Here is a 12,459-nt window from a genome sequence, read left to right as displayed (position 1 = left end):
CTGAAACCTATTTCAAACGATTTGTCGCATATATTAAATATATACGTCAACTTATACTTAAACGATATATTTTAAACCCCGAAGGACTACAACAGAAACTCAAAAACTGGATTTCAAAAGAAACCTCCCGAATTCAAAATGCAACAACATAGGCTCGAAGAACGCCCAAAAGGGTAACCAAAACCACTCTCAAAAAGATCAGATCACGAAGAAAAGTGCCCGCTGATGGCACGCGCAGGTTTTTCACAAAAATCGTGCGACGCTTTTTACTAAGGGAGGGCGACACTTCTCCCTTACTGAGTGCGACACTTCTCAAGAAGGTGTGCGATACTAGAAAAGTATCGCGCGACATTTCTCATAAAGCTGTGCGACACTCTTCCAGTGTCGTACGACACTTCTCTAGTAATGCGTGTGACACTTTATAGTATCATACGACATTCTTTCTATGGGCGTGCGATACTTTATCAGTGTTGCACAATTCTGAACAAATGTCGCCCATAGAAGTAAAAACACTTCCAGAACTCAAAAACGGGGAAAAACCAATAAAAGAACCTCCACACCGGGGAGTACCGGATCCACAAAGGCTCGAGGAATGAACACTCGAGTGCAAAAACAACACAGAATGAAGAACACCAAACCATCTAAACTACAGCAGCAAAGAACACACTGAAAATAAGTATTGCAGAGAACAAAAGCAACATCGCAATGAACTAAACAACCAAACTAAGTACGCGGTTCCTCCCAACCGTCAATAGCATCATAAGACCATCATGGGTCCTAGCCATCCCCCGCGCGTAACATCCCAAGCCACCGACCAAATCGTCGGTACTGTCGTAATAGGGACGTCACTACTAAAACATGCATAATAACAGCATAAAAAAATCCAACATGCTAGTGATAACGCATAAGATAATCCTACAGTAAACAACATCACCTATCACATGCTAAACAGTAGTAAGCAACAAATATACTACTAAAGCAAATCACATCATCTAATCATATGCTAAACATCATAATAAGGGAATGCGCCAAATAAAATAACATCATCTCAACATGATATACAAGCATCCCAATGAAAGCATAAATCACTAGAAAGCATACTTCGGAACCCGAAGTACCAAGTGAAAACATCTAGCAACAGTCGCACTAGGACAAAAGATCGTCTCTGTACACCGATCCCTAGCAGTGGTAAAGGTAGCTACGCCTCCCAACCACGTGGCACCCATAGGTACACACCCGCCGTGCTGATGGAGATAATGATCCAACCACAAACACACATAAAACACAACATCCATGGCTAACACTCACACCAAACAGTATGATGGCTGCAACCAAGAACCTAAGACAATGCAAGGAGTACAAGTCCTGGTCAGACACTCAATAGGCTACTATGTAGGGACTAACATCATGGAGAGTCGCTTGGCATCAAAAAGCCCAAGCTAGGACTTGCGCAGATTCAAAATCCCTCAACGAAAAGGCTCTTGCACCCCAAACCTTTTTATTATCTTAAGTTTTATTACCAGTCACACATTATATTTAATTTTCACTTAATTAAAGCTTCCTTCGCCAACCCTCTGGGCACAATGATCACCAGGCTGCGAGGTAGAAGCCCCCTCCATATGCTACCCTACCCTACCCATGCTCATCCTACGACAAGTGCCCGTGGGCATGCATACTCCCATCCCAACCCCAATGATCATAACTTCTGGCAAATCCACGGAAGATCAGGCCTCGCAAGTCACCCAACAAATGTACGCGTACGTACTCGTATGTGGCGCACCACCATCACGAAGATCATAACACAAGGACAGGAATGAGAACACAATGCAAAGAAAACACCCAACTGAAAGCAACACGAGAAGGATGGATTCTACACGAATCCCAAAGCCAATAAAACCATAATCATAAAATCACTCAATCGGCCTCAATCCGAGAGTATGGATTCTACACGAATCCCAATGATGTAACAAGACCACACATCATGAACTCACTCAACCGGCCTCAATCCGAGAGTATGGATTCTACATGAATCCTAGCGTTCACGAAACAAAAGCAAAGGTCCAACAAAAACTATAACAGGTATAAAATCACTCAACCGAACACAACGTCGAGAGTACAGATGCAACATGCATCCCAATGCAACAAAAGGTGCAATAGTGGTCTGACTGATATCCAAACGGATCATCCAGGTCCACGACCCACATTGTGCCAAGAAAATTCGAAAAAATAGGGCGGCACGCAAAACGAGGTAAAAACTCTAAAAATTTGGAAAACTTCAAAATTAAAACCCATTTGGCCTTTGGGTTCAAAAACCCCAAAAATCCAAAAATAAATGAAATTGGACACCGTATGCAAAAACGGCCAGCATAACGACGTAAAATTTCAAACCCTCATCTCAAAAACCAGGAAAATGTTCATACCCGCCCAACTGGGTAGAACTAACATACAAAAATAGAGGGGAACACTAGTTCTCAGCCTCCAAACAAATGGCTACCAAAAATAGAAGCTGAAACGGAGCAGAAACAATAAAACGGGAAAGCCCTACCTCACAGCCAAAAGGGCAAAACGAGAATATGAACCATAAAATAAATATCTCGCAGAAGTAGCTGAAAATCGCGGCAATCCAAGATTTCTCCGAGCTGGATCCAACGAGCCCAACCTTGCGACGATCCCACGCCCGTAGCTCCCACAACGAACAAAACAGTAAATCCTCATAAAGAGGATTTTGGGTTTTACTCTCCAACTTTCCAATTTGAAAGTGAGAAGTGAGGAATTAAATTCCTCTTTGGATATTTATTCACTTTTTAGGTGAATAATCAATTAGGGCATTTAACCAGCCAATCTAGTTAAACCCCGAATCAACCCAAACGAAAACAAGCTATTCCTATAAATAGGAATTCATCTATGGCAAAGCTGTCAGAAATTAAAATAAAACAATTAAAAAGCCCGAAAACCCAAAAACACAAAAATTACCTAAACAACTTTCGCGACAATGCGAACCTCTAAATGCACAGACACGCTTACTGGTCTAATCACATAATGCAAATGAGTTCAGATTTAATAATCACCGAAAGGTTTAAATTAAACATTTTAATAAAGGATACGTCGACCATACAAGGACGACATTGGTAAAATATGAAAGGTTGAATCACTAACTCCATGTGCCACTGCCAGGGATATAATCCTGCACACTCAACAACACGATCAAGTGCAATTGCATATAGTAACATAGCCGAAGCAATAAATGCATTAAATCACCTAATTTAACCATTTATTTAATTATATTAAAATAATCTATTTACGTCACTCACGTTCGCATAAAGCATAACAACGCAGGAATGAAGTAAATAACCATAGCATTAAATCCATCACATAACATAATCAGAGGTATGTCTAAATACCAGATAACCAAATAACATCATAAAACACACTGTCATCTCAAAATGGCATCATCATGCAATATGATTAACTGAACAGCATAGTAGTCTAATATCTATGATACTAGAATCAAAGAGTAACATTTGACCCTCAGGTCATCTCAAATGTAAACATAACATGAGTAACAAATATCTCTCTAATCAGAATGTAACAAGGTAAATGTTCGCAGCACATAACCCAATAATCTCACATGAACCATCCATTTAATTACTTGCGCATTTAATAATGATTGTTTACTCTGCATTAAAAAGGCATTTAAAATACAAAAACAACCATAGTCATAAACATGACTAACCACTACTACAGGAACCTAGTCCAGTGTAGCATGATAAAAGAACATAGTGCAATCTCTACACACATCTCAGGGTAATCACGGAACAACCTCATGATACCACATCGATCCTGGTAACCACTGGCACAAACCTCAGTGAACCAAAAATCACATCATAATCTCAAAGATCAGTCAAAAGCATAATCAACGCAACTAATACAAACATATAAATCCAAACACCTCAACGGTGTAGACCACTCAGGGTCACAATCATGATCCCATCACAACAAAAGATCAGCAAGGTTGCATCCATCAGGACGACTTACAAAAGTCAAATGGGAGAGGCACTACAACCTATTTGGGTTTTGGTTGTCTCTCCTGTGTGCATTTAATTTGTGTTGTAAGCCTTTTAAGGCATTTTGGTATTTAATATTTGTTAGAGTCTGACTTGTGGCTCAGCATATATTTAATGTAAGGATTTAATTTGATTTGTATTGAGCTAGGCTGACTTGTGGCTTAGTTGGGTATAAGTAGGAGGTCTTGTGGAGTTTTTGAGGCATTCATTCATTCAGAGGGAGTGGATCTTGAGTTCAGCATGGAGTAGTTGAAGGGCGAGTTTTCTTGAGTCTGTGGATAGAGTGTCCAATGTGAGGGAGTTTACAATAGGATTGTGATGGAGTTGTGAGTTTGTGAGCAGCGCTAGTAGCTGAGGCTTGAGAACCAAGGGATTCCTTGGTGTACCTAAGGGTCCAAGTATAGATTCTTCTCCATGTTCTTATCCAGTTGTGGATCTAGACTAGCTAGGGTTTGGATTGGATCTTGAGGGATCTTGTAGAACTATTACTTGCTTTGTAATTGACTGTAACCGAGAAGGCCTTACAGCCTAGCACATTGCATGTAATCAGTTATTTTGTGAATAAAGAGTTGTGATTTGGTATTAGATCTTGCTTTGTTGTTGTGTTTCTACTGTGTGGTTATTTGTTGGGGGCTAGGACATCTCCTCTAGGGATTCTCCTACCTTGCACTGTGTCATGTGGTATTAGAGAAAAGGTGTTCCTGAGTGTGTAAACCGATCACCAAAGTTGAGTCAGTTTGCACTAGGACCTTGGGTTGAGAGAAGTTGATCTGAGAAGATCTTGATCAAGTGGTGAATTGCTCTTTCTGGAGTCCTAGATCTCTTGGTTGTGAGGTGGAAAATCATGGTTCTAACTTGCAATTGCAAAGGACTTGTAAATGGATCAATGGATGTGAAGATGGAAGGTTGGTCTTGTTGGAGTATGATTGTTAAGAGTTTGTGTATTGCAGATATGTATCCCTCAACTTGTGATTTGGTTCCTAATTGTCCGTGCAAGGTGACAAGTTGCGACTTGACTTGTAAACAATTTGGAGCAACATGGGAAGGATTTGTTGCAGAGGGTTTGTGAAGATCATGGGAGATGGCTCCGAGAGGATTAGACCCTGGGATGATTGTGAATCTCCATGATGTGGTGGAGAGGAGGCTTTCTAAGATGTCTGCTTGGTTTGAAGCTAGTTTGGTTGATCAAACTAAGGAGGTGTCTGCTCAGTTTGAAGCTAGCTTGGTTGATTGAGTTAAGCAAAGGATGGTTGAGTTTTTTAGATGTTTGTGTAGTTGGAGTCTACCAATCTAGAAGAGAGTTGTTTAGCCAGTTAAAACACTTTTTTGAGAGAGAAGATGGCATAGCAAGGTTGAGGTGGAAGAGGTTGGTTTTGTTGATCAGTTTGTGGAGTCTGATACAAAACCTACAAAGCAACTTAAGGTTGTTGCTGAGGATATTCCTAACCTTGTTGATGCTAGGATGGAGATTGGTTTTCAAGATTAGTTAGTTGGGTCTGATATGAAAATTGTAGAGCACTTGATCGTGGAGGACCAGGCTAGTGTTGTTGATGAGTTATGTGTTGTAGAACATCTTGTTTTGAGCAATGGGATTGTTGGTGTTGAGAGTCTGGTGTATGTTGCTGAGGGTTACATATTGTTGTTGATGTGGAATTTGTTGTTGGTAGTGTGGATTCACTAGTTGTTGATTTACTAATGAAGCATTATGTTCAATTTGTTCCTAGGAGTGAGCATATTGATTGGGTGGTTGAGATTCTAGTGTTTGACAAAATGATGTTGATGTGGATGGTTTGCATGTTGGTTTTCTTGTTCCTATTAGAGTGGAAGCCTTCAGTGAAGATGAAGATGGTTGTGGATTTTTCATTGGGCATCAAAGTGTGGGACACACTTTTCTTTGTACCCTGGAAATCTGATGCAGAGGAATTTGAGGATCCTAAAGATTCTAGCAAATTTATGGAAAGCTAGAGGTGCTCGATCATCTCTATGGTGCTTCTCGATTGGAGGCTTGACCGAACGGGCTTGGTGCGTGGTCGAAGAAGAAAGGTGGATGCTAGGTCGTTATGGGGGGCAATGATGGCCAAGGTGCTCGGTTGCTAAAGGTGCTCGGTCGCTAAAGGTGCCCAGTCGTTGTGGTGCTCAGTCTGAAGGAGCTCAACACCTTTTGTGTGCTCAGCACGTATTGGTTTCTTAGCACCTTTGGAACTCGTCAATGCTTGTGGGAGTTTGGCGGTGCTTAAGAGTTTGCTGACACTCGACAGTGTGTTGTTGCCTACTAGAGTTCTTGCAAGTTTTCTCAATCGTGTTGAAGCAATTAATGCATGTGGTGTGCGATCATGATGTGGATCGATCTGGGAGTTTGTGTGGACCTATTTGGGTCTTGGTTGTCTCTACTATGTGCATTTAATTTGTGTTGTAAGCCTTTTAAGGCATTTTGGTATTTAATATTTGTTGGAGGCCGACTTGTAGCTTTGTTGGGTATAAGTAGGGGGGTCTTATGGAGGTTTTTAGGCATTCATTCATTCAGAGGGAGTGGATCCTGAGTTCAGCGTGGAGTAGTTGAAGGTCAAATTTTTTTGAGTCTATGGACAAAGCATCGAATGTGAGGCAATTTACAGTAGGATTGTAGTGGAGTTGTGAGTTTGTGAGCAGGGCTAGTAGCTAAGGCTTGAGAACTAGAGGATTGCTTGGTGGACCTAAGGGTACAAGTGTAGATTCTTATTGGTGTTCTTATCCAGTTGTGGATCTGGACTAGCTAGGGATTGGGTTAGATCTTGAGGGATCTTGCAGAACTATTACTTTCTTTGTAATTGGTCGTAACGGGGAAGGCCTTACAGCCTAGCACATTGCATGTAATCAGTTATTTTGTGAATAAAGAGCTATGATTTGGTATCAAATCTTGTTTTGTTGTTGTGTTTCCACTATGTGGTTATTTGTTGGGGGCTAAGACATCTCCTCTGGGGAGTCTCCTGCCTTGCACTACGTCACCAACCTATGTGCACCTCTCATGACAACTTCTACACAAGTCTCTATTCCTTTAAGTGTCAGTCTTCTTAGCTCTCGAGTGTTCGTCCTACCTCCACACCTTCTTTCTTACCTTCATATATGTTTGTACCCAATATAGACCCAGTGGTTAAAAATTTTAATTTATGGTTTTGAACCATGGTTCAAAGTAGTTTGAAGTGGTTCAATGGTTCAAATGGTCCATCTTGCAGGTTTTGTACAAGAAAAGTTTAGATTCATGGTTCGAAATGCAAAATCATTGATTGGGAAAAGTTTAGAATTCAATAGTTCAAGGTTCAAAGATGGAAATGCTAAAAGCAAAGTTCAAATCTACACTTTGAATTTGGAATGGGAACATGAATTCAAGTCTCATGTGAAAAAGTGTCAGATGATCAGTTCAATGGAATAAGAGTTTCAGTTCAAAATGGAAGATTTAGCTCAAAAAGCCCTTTGATTAATGAAATATCAAGTCATCCCTTGTAAAAGTAGAGTTATCAATGGCTTTGAGGCTACATACAAATCTACATCAGAAGAATCTTGTTTCCCTCATTGGGCATGGTCAAAGCATGACTCCCTTCAATAGCGAGCTCTCATTTGTAGAGATCTTCAATCGAAAGACCGAGATGCAGATTTGAAAGTTAAATGCATGTGATTTATGAATTCAAAGAATGAATTCAAAAGTTATATAGTTAATTGAGAATCTTAACTAATGATTACTTTTGAAGCCACATAGATAACACCTTGGATGTGTGTCAATGAGCTCTTATAACTAACAATAATCTGTTAAGAACATTGGAGTCACTATGAGTGCATAGAGTAATAAAATTCAAACCAGGAAAATGATGAGTCGATTTATATATATTCTTACAGAGGCATGCCTTAAATGGGAGCTGCTTGAGTCAATGTTAATCAAAGGAAAACCGAGAGTATTTTCTTGTTTAGAATATATTTGTCTCGACTCATGCTCGGTCTGAAATAACATTAATGGGATTAAAAATTGTCTTCCCCGGCGAATCAAGGTCGTCTCCACCATTCGAGACTGAAAGCTTTTAGTTTTCCTTTGGTTTATGGTTTCTCATTAAGTTTTCAAGCCCATTTGATACAATCACCAAATCAATCGAGTCAACTCAGACACATGTACTCGGGTCGAGTCTTGGATTCTCATTACCGGATTTTCATTAGCAGAAATGTGATGGAGAAGGACATATTCCTCATGGGGCACCTATCCAAATTAACTCATACTGCAGGGAAGAATAATGGCAGCAAGATCATAAACCCGCAGGTATAAACTGCAGGAACATGAAAGATATATGCCCGATGCGAAACATATGGTGCGGATTTCATAGTGTCATGGAATCTAATGCATCTATTTTGATATATATATGCGCAAAGACTTGGCATTGGAAATCACCATTACAATACCGAAGAGTTCCAAATTGAGGAAACATACATGCGGAATGCTATTGTTATAAACAAAATGCATTAGATAATTTGGAGCTCATTTCCAAGGGAACCTGATCAGCATATATTTAAAAGGAGGCATATGTATCCAACCAATCAAAGTCACACCCGTATCTCCATTCTATGATTCATAAAGCATGGAACATGTAATGGGTGTATGAATTGTCATTTTTTTCTTTTCTTTTCTTTTTAAAAAAAGGATATATCACACCATGATAAAGGCTCAGGTACAGGTATATACAAGAGACGGCCCCCTCCTCGCACCAACAGTATAAAAGGAAAGCCGCATAATAACATAAAGATTTGAATGCTCTTTTCACGGGTTGGTTTGACTATGACAGTCGAGGAGGAAGGATGAAGCTCCACGGTCCAAGGTAATGAAGTTTATGTAAATACAACTCAGGCCTGAGCTCGGCCATGATGAGAAGAGGCATGGATATAAATATGCATATAAGGATACAGAGTATGCCATCGAACCGTTTGACCATATGTCTAATGTGTACTATACGCAATATTCCTAACATCAAGAAGTCATGCTCGATCCCAGCAATCACTGAATAAATTGCAAAACCGCATGGGCATTGATCATGCCACCTTGATAGCTCATGCATAAGAATTCAAAGGGGGTTACATGTTCTGATTATTGGTCAGAGTTTCACAATGAAAGCCCAAGAAGCACTTTCGTCAGATTCAACATAGGCTCAAGTCCCTCTAATTCAGAAAGCCAAGAATGTGAAGTGCCTGAAGGAAGACCATGAGTTCGGGTTTCTTAGGTGAAGCAAACAAATCCAGTTTTCGAATTCAAACCCATTGTTCAAATGCAGATTGTGAGGTGTAAATTCATCAGTCACAGAGGCCATAAAACTAGGGATTTGTTAATGAAGATATGAAGGGTCATTAAATAGGTATCGGTTAAGAGAAAAAGTTGCATTAAAATAGATAATGTTATGATAATTCATTAAAACATTGTATATTTTTATATCTACCTTTGACATTTATCACGATGGGATGTGCATAATCAGTTATGGTTAAAGCTGGAGAGAAACTGATATTATGAAGGGAAAACGCTATGCAAAGGAGTGAAAAACAAAGATTCTTAAAAATTCAGTTACGGGAACTAAAGGAAGATTCCAAGAAACCGAAAAAAGTTTAGCCTGAATTCTATTTAATGGGGCAGAGAAATCAAAAGAGGGGGTTCCACTTTTCTTTCTGAAAGGATAGACTTGGTGCTACAACAAAGGGAGTTTTCCAGTTCTTATTTTCTGAGAGAGCAGCCTTTGGGGCTGTTGAAGAACAGAGTCTTCATTCATTTTTCTAAATTGTGTGTTAGAAAAGAGGGAAAATTTTGATTTTAAATGTAATGCAGGGGAAGGATTTATGTTTCCTTTAGATTCTGATTTTTGATGCAATGTGTAATAAGATTTTTGTTACCTTTTATGCTTTAGAGAAAGGAGATTTGGAAGATAATTGTACATCAAAACTTAGGGTTTGGACAGTTTTCTTCCCACTGATTGTGATCTTTGTATGGCTTTCAGTTTTCTCAAAATGCATTTAAATGTTGCAGTTCCCTGAATACATTTTGATTTCAAGATATCTTTGAAGCTCTAATTCTTCATTTTCTCAAGAGAATGGAAGATGCATTCTTTGTTTTATTTCTCTTCATAATGTAGCATTTGGACAAATGAACTTTGTGTCATTTGTTGTTCATTTCCTTTCATTGACTTAGTCTTTTTGCATCTATGTTGTGTTTATAGATAGATGTTTGTATACCTTTTGTATTTTTGGGTTAAAAGCATTCATATTTACATTTCTATGAATTCATTGTATATCCTACACGGGGAGTTATACCTGATAAAATTCATAGGAAGGTTATCAATCCAATGATAACCTATCCAACTATTAGTGCTGATTTAGTGTTCTTATCTGGGCATTTAGAGTTAATTTGTATGTATTTTCTTGAAAGACAATCTGTTCACTAACAATATTATGTCATCCCTTACACATATTCCAGTCCTCTTCATGTTCCTTCAAATCCTCCACCAACATCTTTGCATATTCCTTCTGCTTCCTACAACTTTTCTCGTGCATCTAATATGTATGTGCCTAATATTGCATCTTCTTCTTACCATTGGTAGCTTAGTTCAAACAGTCACTACTTTGCAACAAGAAGTGGCTCAATTCACTCAATCCCAGTACAACATCCCCACATATGACATTGCTAATCCCACTTCCTTAGACTTCATTCATGTTGTCATCCCGCAACATGTTGAGATACCTTGTCTTGAGACTTATGATGGTAAGGGTGATCCTATGACTCGTGTTAGAACTTTCCAAACTATATGTAGTGATTTTGCTCACAATTATAGGCCTATGGATAAGTTGTTCACACACACTCTTAGGGACAAAACCTTCCAATGGTATTGTTCTTTACCCCCTTATTCCATTGATTCCCTTCAAATGCCTATCGACGCTTTCATTCAACAATTTCAAAACAATATTGGTCCTTAAATTTCTTTGACTGGTTTGATGCATTGTACGCACAAATGTTTTAAAAAGTCAGTGACTTCATTGGTAAATTCAAACACTTGTATGCATAAATAGCTTATCATGTGCCTGATCATGATATTCAACACATTATTTTTTCTAACTTACAAAAAGACTTTAGAGATAAGATTCTTCTTACTGAGTATACTTCATTTTCACATCTATGTGTAGTGCTTCACCATTATCAGATACAAGTGAGCCATCTTGAGAGTGCCACTCTAATGGCTCTTGTTACTATTGATAAGAGTCATGTTGTTGTTCATCAAAACAAGTTCTCTAACCCTAACAACTATATCAAAATCAACAAATCAACCAACATAGTTGATGATCAAGTGGCTATTGCATCCAAGGAGCAACTACTTTTTCCTTTGTGTATCATCCTAATTGTAAATACACTACTTTATCCGAACCTTTTCTTGTAGTGATGACTGAGTTCATTCATGCTAACATTCTTAAAGTTATTACTTTGTAATCCAAAGACCAATTTGAGTCCTTAGTCTCAAAAGCCTCAAATGTCCAAAACCTAAAAGGCAAAATTTGTAGAACCATATTATAAACTATAACTAATAACAATTTGAAGGACAAAAATAATATTGTTTTTTTTTGAGAACTGACTGTCTGACAAGTCAATGGTCACGTGTCACTTTTTCAAAAGAAATCGAACAGTTGTTAATCCTTTACAACTCCTATCTAGAATAAAGATTAACACACTTAATTGGGTATATATTTAGAAATTTAGAAGTTAACTATAGTTAATTAAATTTGGTAAGATGGTATTGAATGGCATCTGTCTTGGTTCTAGAGGAACTTTGTATAAATTGTTAACATTCCCCTATCGGGCCTAGAATAGACCTAAAGTCATTGATATGTGCTCATCTAGAACATACAACAGCATTCATTGTCAGTTGTTGTGGGTCTGGTTATCCATAGGATGTTTTTCATTTTGGGGGCCTCGTCATCCAACACGTCATCGACTCATCATGCATCTTGTGGAATAAGTTTGTAGAAATTATATTGAGATATAGGACTAATAGTTTGAGTATTAAAATTTCAATGGTCACACAAGTATCACTTTTCTAGAAAAAATTGACAAGTTTATAATCCTTTACAACTTCTACCTGAAATAGAGATTAATGCACTTAATTAGGTATATGTTGTCCAATTAGAAATTTAGAATTTCACTATAGTTAATTATATCTACTAAGACAACATTCAATAACATGTCTCAATTTCATAGAAGGATTGTAAAAATCGTTTATAATTGCCATAATCAGTCTGAAATAGACCTCAAGTAGTTGATATGTGGTCATCCAATGGGCCATGATATTCTTTGTTAGTTTTTTGTGGGTCTTGCTTGACATGGTAGCAAGTAATTAGGGGAGTGAATTAG

The sequence above is a fragment of the Cupressus sempervirens genome, chromosome 6 (assembly GCF_028749045.1).
Source record: "Cupressus sempervirens isolate cs-2001-9-10 chromosome 6, ASM2874904v1, whole genome shotgun sequence".
NCBI lineage: Eukaryota > Viridiplantae > Streptophyta > Pinopsida > Cupressales > Cupressaceae > Cupressus > Cupressus sempervirens.
The sequence above is the reverse complement of the archived record's forward strand: the minus strand, read 5'-3'. Positions refer to the sequence as shown.